Source organism: Abrus precatorius, unplaced genomic scaffold (genome assembly GCF_003935025.1).
Source record: "Abrus precatorius isolate BTA unplaced genomic scaffold, Abrus_2018 Scaffold2, whole genome shotgun sequence".
NCBI classification, from domain to species: domain Eukaryota; kingdom Viridiplantae; phylum Streptophyta; class Magnoliopsida; order Fabales; family Fabaceae; genus Abrus; species Abrus precatorius.
Window position 1 is genome coordinate 38,633,294 of NW_020874362.1, and position 10,546 is coordinate 38,643,839.

General features: G+C 36.9%; 1 pseudogene; it reads right to left on the reverse strand.

Moving 5' to 3' along the window:
- Positions 1 to 7,072: 7,072 nt before the first annotated feature.
- On the reverse strand, positions 7,073 to 8,518 carry LOC113860017 (annotated as a pseudogene).
- Positions 8,519 to 10,546: the final 2,028 nt, after the last annotated feature.

Sequence of the window (10,546 nt, forward strand, 5' to 3'; positions counted from 1 at the left end):
GAGGAGGTATGTATTCGGTACACACCAAGAAACATGAACACACGAGCCGACAGGCTAGCTAAGCTGGCTAGCCAACGGAAACCAGGGCAGTTGCAGAGCGTGGTTCACCAACAAATCATCCAACCTAGTGTCGCCAAACAAGAATGCATGAACATAGAAAATTCATCCCATAATTGGATGACCCCACTCATTCTGTACCTCACTGATGGCAGCTTACCAGAAGATACAGTTTCAGCTAAGAAAATAAAAGCACATGCAGCCAAATACCTTCTTCTCGGCAAAGAATTGTATCGAAGAGGAATTTCAACACCCATGCTTAAATGCCTAGACGACGATCAAGCTAACTACGTCATGAGAGAAATCCATGAAGGTATTTGTGGTACCCATTCGGGTGGACGAACTATGGCAGCGAAAGTACTCAGAGCCGGATACTATTGGCCAACAATAACTCAAGATTGTCATTTGTTTGTAAAAAAATGCATTCCCTGTCAACAGTACGGTCCTCACCTACACCAACACGCTGATACTTTCGCTACATTAGCTCTCCCTGGCCCTTTACTATTTGGGGAATGGACCTCCTCGGTCCTTTCCCTTTAGCAAAAGGACAATGTAAATTTCTCCTCGTCGCCGTCGATTATTTCACCAAATGGATTGAGGCTGAACCCTAGCCACCATCACGGCCAACAACGTGCAGAAATTCACTTGGAAAAATATCATTACACGGTTTGGCCTCCCTCATGCACTAATTACAGATAATGGGCTTTTTGGCTTCAATTTACAGATCATCGGTTCAATGAGTTTCTGAAAGGCCTGCATATCAAACACAGAGTTACATCTGTTGAAGATCCTCAGACTAATGGTCAGGCCGAGGCCACAAACAAAGTGATCTTACATGAATTAAAAAGGAGGTTGGGTTCGGCAACGGGAGAGTGGGCAGAGAAACTGCCTGAGATATTATGGGCTTATCGGTGCACGCTGCAAACTACAACAAAAGAAACCCCCTTTCGGCTTACCTATGGTACTGATGTCATGGTGCCAGTAGAAATTGGGGAACCCTCATTCCGGAGGGAGAATTTCGAGAAATCGGCTAATGAAGAAGCTCTGGCCGTCAACATGGACTTAATAGATGAAATACGTAACCACGCTGCCATTATGACCGAGGCTAGTAGAAGAATGATGGCTAGAAAATTCAACTCCAAAATCAGTCCACGACAATTTTATAAAAATGACCTAGTATGGCGAGTAACTGGAGACGCACGCAAAGATCGGCGAGAAGGAAAGCTGGCAGCTAACTGGGAAGGCCCTTTTCGGGTAACAGCAAGATTAAATAACGGAGCATACAAGTTGGAAACATTGGAAGAAAAACTAATACCGAGGACCTGGAATGTCACACATTTGAAGCATTATTATAGTTAAAGCCTTGTAATGCATACACAGGTGTACTCTTTTCCTATCCCAGGTTTTATCCTCTTAAAAGAAAGTGGAAAGGAGTTTTCCTGGGAAGGTTTTTAACGAGGCACCTTATCAATAAAATTCTTCTTTTTCACCTATACGGTTTTTTATGCACTGGATATCTTTCAAGCACCATTGAATTATTTCCCTCTCGAGTACCTCCACTCGGTTAAGGACGAATCAATTATATTCCCCTCCCAAGTATCACTTGGCTAAGGTTGAATTATTTCCCTCCCGAGTACCCCCACTCGGTTAAGGATGAATCAATTATATTTCCCTCCCAAGTATCACTTGGCTAAGGTTGAATTATTTCTCTCCCGAGTACCCCCACTCGGTTAAGGATGAATCAATTATATTTCCCTCCCGAGTATCCCCACTCAGTTAAGGATGAATCAATTATATTTCCCTTCCAAGTATCACTTGGCTAAGGTTGAAATATTTCCCTCCCGAGTACCCCCACTCGGTTAAGAACGAATCAATTATATTTCCTTCCCAAGTATCACTTGGCTAAGGTTGAAATATCTCCCTCCCGAGTACCCCCACTCGGTCAAGGATGAATCCATTACAAGTCCCTCCCACATATCACTTGTTTAAGGTTGAATTTTCCCCAACCGACTAACCTTACTCGGATAAGAATGAAGCATTACTAATATTTAAGTGGCACTTAAACTTATATTTAAGTGGCACTTAGTCGGTTAAATTTATTTAAGTACCCCTGCTCGGCTTAACGAAGAAGCTATTAGAACGAATACCGTTATATATCTTTATATGTAGCAGGAAAAGTGGTCAGATAACTTCTTTTAGCAAAAATTGAGAATGACACCAGTTAGAATTTTTATTTCTTTGTCAAAAAGATTACAAAAATTTAGGCACTATTGGCCCATGAATATAACAGAAAAATTAAACTAAATTCCCTTCATCCCCATTATCTGGGCATGAGGTATCAGGACCGGCTGCCTCTACATCAGGGGCTGCAACATCGTCATTTATATTTTTTCTTGGAGGGGCTTCGGCGTCAGGTTCTAAATCTTCATCTACGTCATTGTATGGCAAAAACCGACTGCCAAAAAAATCTCTAGTAAGATCGAAGTGAAAGTCAGGAGGCACTTGGCAAAAACCATAGCACTGGCGAACGGCATGATTAAAGCCCGACTCATGTTCAATAGCCACTTGAGCTGAACACTTGTCGGCAAAAGCTTTTATTTCACCATCAGCCCTGTGCCTTTCAGCAGCTACTGCCTCCTCCATCTCAACAAATTTGGCCCTCAAAGACTCCTCCAATCCTACAGACTTTACCCTCTAAGCTTCCATTTCCTATTCCCTCGCCTTCAGCGCTTGTTTAGTAGCTTGGAGCCGGTTTTCTACTATATGATAATGTTCTTTATATTGAATAACCTCGACTTCCAAAGCCTTATTTGTTTCGGCCAGATTTTGCCGAATCTCCTCATTTTCTGCAAGGGCTTGCTGAGCGACAACATACTCGTTTTGAACCTTCCTCATCTCCCGTGTGGGCTCCAGAGCCAATCGTCGGAGCATCATCATAGCTCGGATTTGAAACTCCGATAAGTATTTCCACAGACTCAATTTCAAGGTTGCTAACCGCTTCCTTTCCTGCGTCCGACAGCAGGTCAGGAGCAACTGCTCGGCCAGCATGAACACCTTGGTTGAGGAAGGTGTCGGTCAAAAAGGAAAGAGGGAAGACACTATTCGAGGAACTCCCAGCGCCGGAGGCCAGCTCACCCCGGCCTTGATGACGGCTCCCATCCGAGCCACTCGGCCTTCCTGAATGAGAGTGATTCCTTCTCTTCTCTTTGTCCGCCTCTTTGCTCTTCTCCTTCTCCTTGCCCTTGTCTTTCCGTTTTTTCGGTTGGTTTTCGGCAATAACAAGGTCTCGGGGAGGAGGTTGCGGCTTGGTTGCAACAGGAATATGGTCCATTTGAGGATGTCAGTGCTCCTCGGTGGGCGTGTTCTCAGGTGCCCTAGACTTCAAAGTTTTCCGGTATGTCGACACGTGAACACCACACTGAGCCATTAAACCTACAATAAAAGCAGACAGTGAAATCAATATCATTTAACCCAAAAATAAAACCACAATAACGTAACATATCATCCATGTCCAGGCGAGGTTGAGGAGATTTTAATACTAAAAGTATATGTCGGGCAGGAAGGTCTCGGGGAAGAGACTTTAAATATTCCAATGCCGCTAACTCCCTAGCCGACAACATATCCTCGGGAACCCAGTCGTACCGGCGAGGCACCCGGGTCTAGTCGAAAGGAAAAAGAGGATTATTTTCACTATCAAAGAAAAAATTTCTACCTACAGGGTGGACGGTTACTTTGAAGAAACCGGTTTTAAAACCCTTAAAAGACGAAGCATAAGGCTTAAACAAAGGCAAGTCTGGTTGCCTTATTAAGGATACCCATCTGGCCAGGTCCGATGGACGAGTACAAAAAAATGAAGAAACAATCCTACACTAGGTTCAATATAATGAAATTTACAAAGTACTCTAAAAGCCTGAATAGCCGCCCACCCATTCGGATGGAGTTGTGTCGGCGCTACATTTAAAACTCGCAACACCCCCATTTGAAAGTCATTAAAGGGCAATTTTATACCTAGCTCCCTAAACATATACTCATACATGAAGAAGGTATCGGCCATCCCGGCACCCCCTCAAAAAACAAACTTGGGGTCTTCGGTTTCGTCCCCGCGACAAGGATTAATGAATATGGGGTAGGGATCGGACGGCTCCCATAATGAAATGTCCATATAATCAACAAAAGATTGAAGATCCTTATTTCATCTATACCGAGAGAAGTAGGCAGCTACCTCACCGTGTACCCACTCGTATCCAGGAATAGTACAAGGGGGAAGTACTGGTCTCTCCCTAGAGAGGCTCATGCTCGGTAAAGGTTCAGAGGAATCAGAATTGGTGGACTCTGACGATTCGGCTTCGTCATTGCACTCCCTAACGCAAATCTCTACGCCTTCATCATCCCCACTAGGTCCTGAACCAAATGCTACCCCTCCTTCGGTTTTCTTAGCATGTTGACTATCGACACTAGTCGGCATGGACGACTCGGACAACGAGTCTTCCCATTCTAAGAATCCAGCCATGATAAAAATAGGGAAAGAACGAAGTGTACCTCATAGTAGTCGGTTTGAAAAAGAAAGTTTGAGTACCCTTCGGTTTGGAGCGATAGTATATACTTCTCGGTATAGAGACAAAGTGCAGAATGAAGCACTTGGACCACCACATATTTATAAAGGGCCCTCGGACATATGAAAGGTCACATCCCTCTCCAACCGATAGATTTGTCCTAGATCGAGCGGTGAAGATTGAGTACCCTTTCGTTTCACGCACACATATTGAGGAAACCCTAAAAAGTACTTGAGATTCTAGAAGAATCCATTTCTATTTTTTATTATTTATTTTTATAAATTTTATAAATTTTTATTATTATTAATTTACTAAATTCTTCGGATTATATTCACTTTATTGAAAACCGAATACCCTCCTCGGTATTCCTTACCACTCATCAAACCGAATACCCCTTCGGTATTCCTTATCACTGATCAAACCGAATACCCCCCTCAATATTCTTGTTCACTAATCAAACCGAATACCCCCCTCGGTATTCTTGTTCACTGATTAAACCGAATACCCCCCTCAGTATTCCTTTCCACTCATCAAACCGAATACCATCCTCGGTATTCTTTTCCACTACACCAAAATACCCCCTCGTTCGACTGTTCCCCTACTAATTTAAAGCCCTCAAATCGTACCTCTTCGGGCTTGGGGGACTAGTGTACTGGATAGGAGAACTGATGGACCCTACATATAGAAAAAAGGAAACTGAATACCTACTCGGCTAGTCTAAATCAGTATCTCTAAAATTTAAAGATAAATAACAATTAGAATTTTATTCAAATCATGAAAAGGGCTAAAAGTCAAGGTTGACTCAGATCCATTAGCCCATTACAGTGCCTATAAAAGAAAGGCAGAAAGAGCAGGTAGGGGGTTGACTTTTCATTATTAAATACCATTTATTACTCCGAGTCGAATCCTGACTTCAACATCGGAGTGCCTTTTGCAGGTACCCTTCCACATCAGCAATTGTCAGAAGGACGCCAGATCAGAAGTTTGAAGACAACCGTTTCTCCAGAAGGAACATTTATGATATTCTATATTATATTATTATATATTAAATTATTACAAACTTTAAATAAACGCTTTCTGAATTTAACTCATTTAGAATCAAGAGAGTTTACATATTTTCTCATTCTTGACCAAATAGTTAAATAATACATATTTTCTCATTGAATCAGCTTAAGGATGTCAAATATTACTAAATAAACCACTTCAACACACCAAAAGAAATTCACAAAATACTAGATATTGCTAATTGCTAATAATACATATTCTTAACTCTAAGTGCAAAGAATAGCAAGAAACTGTGTAAAAATTAATATCTCAACATCTTGTGAAAAATATCAGAAAAATCAATGTGATCAAGAAAAAAGAAACAGGAAAGGAAACATACGAGATATTTAATTCAAAATAAAGAGTGAAGGGTTATTTATAGAGAGGAAATGTTTCTTCAACGTACCCTTTCAAGATTACTACTAACTTTTAAATGAATTGTTATTTATTAATAATTTTCAAAAACTAAACAAATTATTAATTATTTAATAAATAATATCAATTTTTGAAATACAAGAAAACATTTTTATTTTAAAATCCTCGCATTCTATCAAATATGTTTCTTTCTTCGTAAAAAATATATATTTATATTTACCCTTTCACTTTTCAAAGATTAATGTCAAATTAATAATGATACTTTTTTATTTACTTCTTCTATATCGTATTATTTAGCTTTTAAGACAATGCATATTTTATAAAAAAAATATTAATTACACAAATTATTATGCTAAGGTGATGTTTTTTATATATAAAATTACCTTTACTAAAAAAACTGGAAACTTAAAACATAATTCTTCTATCTTATACTAGATTTATTTTTAATATTTCATTTTCAGTTCAACATATTTATTAATTTTTAAAATAAAAACTATGAATTATTTGTTATAATATATTCATTCATTAGTATTAATTCTGCATATATGTATATATATAGATATTGTTTTTCTTATTATTCTATGTTAGTTTTGTATAAAATTAAAATAATTTTCTTTCTTTGGTAGAAAGAGTAATCTTTCCTTTTTATCCTATAAGAATAGTAAAAAAAGTGTGATTTAATAATTTTTATTATAATTTTGAGCTAATTTCAACAATATAAATAACATGATAATTTGATAATCTTTATAACTTTTAGTAAGATTTTATTTAATAAAATATTTAAAAAGTGAGAAAAATATAAATATTTGACACGAGACAAAATTTTTTTATATTATAAGTCTAAAAATCTTTATATTTAATTTGAATTTTTATCTAACTTAAATTTAACATATTACAATTTATTATTTTACTGATTATTAAATTTAAATTAAATAAAAAATTTAAATTAAGTATAAAAGTTTTTATACTTGCACGGCTATAAAAAGTATACTTCTCATTTGTCATTATGTAAAAACTTTTCACTTGTAAGCACATTGAACAGACTAATCAGCAGGGAGGATGAGATTTGTGGTTAGTTTGATATTAGACATGAAATTTTTTTGAAATTCTGAATCCACATTAAGAGCCACTTATTGCACTGAAGGTGACAAGGCACCCCAAACTGATACACTGCCAGCCAACTCTTCAAGCAAAGGCCTGCAAAGAAAAAAAATAAATACACAATTATTTTTTATTTGTACAGTTGCTGTGTGCATATTCTTCCAAATACAATAATCCATCAATTTTACTATTATTCGTGCATAACATATTCTATATTTTAAATCTTATATGCATTTATCTTTATGCTAATTGAAACCTCAACAACTTACTTTGTAGTTGTTACGATGTTGTACCTCTCCATCCCTTCTTCCCCGGCAATTTCAGCAACCACAAAGAATTGAGGCACCACTAGCAAATCACCAGCCTTAACTTGAGCGTCCAATGCACGGTTTCCATTGATGCTCACAATTTCAATCTTGCCACTTCCTCTAGCAATGTAAATTAACTGAACCGCAGGGTTGGCTGGGTATGATGGTGCCTTAATAGCACAAGGTTCAAGTTTCACTCTAATCACACTTAACCCAACATCCCCAATAAAAGGGAAATCTTTTTGAGTCAATGTTGTGACTAATCCAACATCTTTGACCTCATTATCAGGGCGTGCAGCATCTATATTATACACTAGTTTTTTGGTATGGTCCATTTGGGGTTTAGGCATGGGTTGGTTTTTATCTAACTTAATGATCGAAACCCCGGTTTGGCTTTTTGTGAGCTATCACATCGTCTTTGTCCAAGTCATATACTTTGCTTGTGATCTCATTAGAGAAACCTCCTACAAGTCCTTGAGCACCAGTTAGAAAGAAATAGGTGAATTGGCCAGGAACAAGACTCTTGGAAGTATCTCCAAGAAAAGGAATGACAAGATCAGAGTCTCCATTGTTGAACCACCATGAGATAGTTCCAAGAGGTACCGGTATAATGTCTCCCTGCTTAAGCTTCAAAACTACCTCTTCCAGTGTTAAGGAGTACCATCCCAACTACACCGTCAGTCCCTGCATGTTAAGGAGTACCATCCCAATTACACCATCGGTTATTTTAGAATTCCCATTTATTGTAATGCAACCATTCTAGTTTTTTAGGGAGTGATGAATCTCATCTTATAAGAATCGTGTCAGTAATTGTGAGCCTAAGAGTGTACCCAATTACATTTTTTTTTGGGTTATTTTTTCCTTTTTAGAGAGAACTCTAACCTTCACAACATAACCCACTTTGGATGAATCAGCATAGTGAGGAAGAGCGAAGGCCCGAGGCTGAAGTAGAAGGCAAGCACCACCCACTTTGGTCTTAGCCAGTAATGGCATATCAGAACTCGACCAAACGTAGTAACCTCCACCATCTCCCTCAGACATTGGTTCTGCTGTCTTCACCGTTAAGTCCAACTCCATTGATTTTCTTCTCCCTTTCCTCGTCAAAAGCATTTCAAACAAATCATCACTGTTAATTAAAAATATTTATGCTCATTAACAAAAAAATCATGTTAAGTGCTGGATATTTAAACTTTTGGAAAAACCAAATCAGAGAAGTCATGACAACATTAATACACTGTTGGGCTAATTATTCTTTTACCTATATTGGCATCGAGACTAATTATATATTTTGATTCTTGTTGAATGTGTTGTTGACGTAAATTCAACGTGGAAATTATTAAATTTAAATACGCCGGTCAGTTAGGTTGTATGCTTGCACAGATATGTTTTACAAATAACTTGTTTATTTAATAGAATTTTATTATATAAAAATACTAAAAGACATACATGAACCTGTGATTTAGAAGAAAGAACTATAAAGAAGATCGAGTTTACACCCCCTAGTCCTGTTTTGGGTAATAACTAGAATAAGAAGCAACAAACTCAGCAGAAAGGGGACATGGATTCGTCTAAGTGAATAAGTGAAGAAATGCCCATGTCCATGCCCAAACATAACAAATGTGAGGACTACTCACAGAGCTTGGAATAATATGTTCATCCTACATTCCATTTTCAGAATGTAAAAGAAGTGTAAAAAAAATACATGAATGTAAATACTGTAATAAGTGAGAAATAAAAACGACAAAACAAGATTTTTGTTCTGATAAACAAAAGACAAACTAAGTGAACATCACCAAAGAAATAACGACAAGGAGGTGGGTCCTGTCCTAGTCCATGTGTGTAAAAATTAGTCGGCAATGCATGGCGGTGACATTGACACACCAATTGGGTGTCTAATCTAACATTTTCATGTTTATTTCAATTGTAAATTTACAAACTTTTAATCTGAATCCAAAACCCGCTAATGACTTATCTTCCACAACTCTAAATATCTATCTATTTAAGGCCTATTCTGTATGGTCCACCGCCTTGTTGCCCCACCGCTCCGCAAACTTATTTGAACCGTGCCGCAAAACATTGTCATTTTAATATCTATAAATATAAATATTTATTAATTTAATTCTTAAGATTTTAAAAAAATTATTATTTTAATCCAAAAATAATAAATGTTCATTAATTTAGTTCTATATAGTGTAGAAAAATGTGATTATTTTATTAAAATAAGTAGAATTAAGTATGAATATTCTTATTTACGTGTCATTTTAAAAATATCTAATGATATTTTAAAAGGTAGGTAATGACAAATATTAGTGATATATGACTCGACATAATCTTTTTAACACGTTTTTTATTTAATAAATAATTTTTTTAAAATATGTGAATTTTGCTTTTATTTCTTTAGTTGAAATTCCAAGCAAGTACTTTATACACAATCCTATAGTGTAATTCTTTTAAATAACAGAACAATAGAGTAATCTATGTCGGGGAATTGGAGATTTTGTATCTATGTTGTCGTTTTAGAATTATTTTGAAACATATTCTTCAGAGATTACTCGTTCTATCAATAAATACTACATTTTTCACCTCAAATGAGAAATTTGTGGTACATGAACTGAATCAAGTTCACTGGACTAGTGGACTCGACCCCCAGAAAATAAAAGAAACAATTCATATTAGCTCATCAGTTTAACAAGGCCAAATATAATGCATTGTCAAGTTTTGGTTTGAAAATTTTAAAATTGACAAACCTTGACTGGTTTTTCTTTTAGTATTTCCCTTTCAAAAAATATAAATACATTCTGACCACTGAATTTTACTTGAACTTGATTAAATTAGTTCAATTTGAAATGTTAGAAAACAAAAAAGCTTGACCAAAATCTACTTGAACCATTTTGTATTTTTTATTCGGACCTATTTTCCTTACACTCGTGGGACTAGTTGATTTTCTCTGAGCATGTCCATGCTGGCTAGCCGTTGTAGCTTATGGGGAAAGTGGAAATTGGGTGCTGAATTTGCTGCGTGCTTATTATGCCATTCACAAATCAGAAATCTAGAAAACGTTTTAGATGCTTATGCTCTCCCTTCAACACCCATAAACAGAGTTAGTGC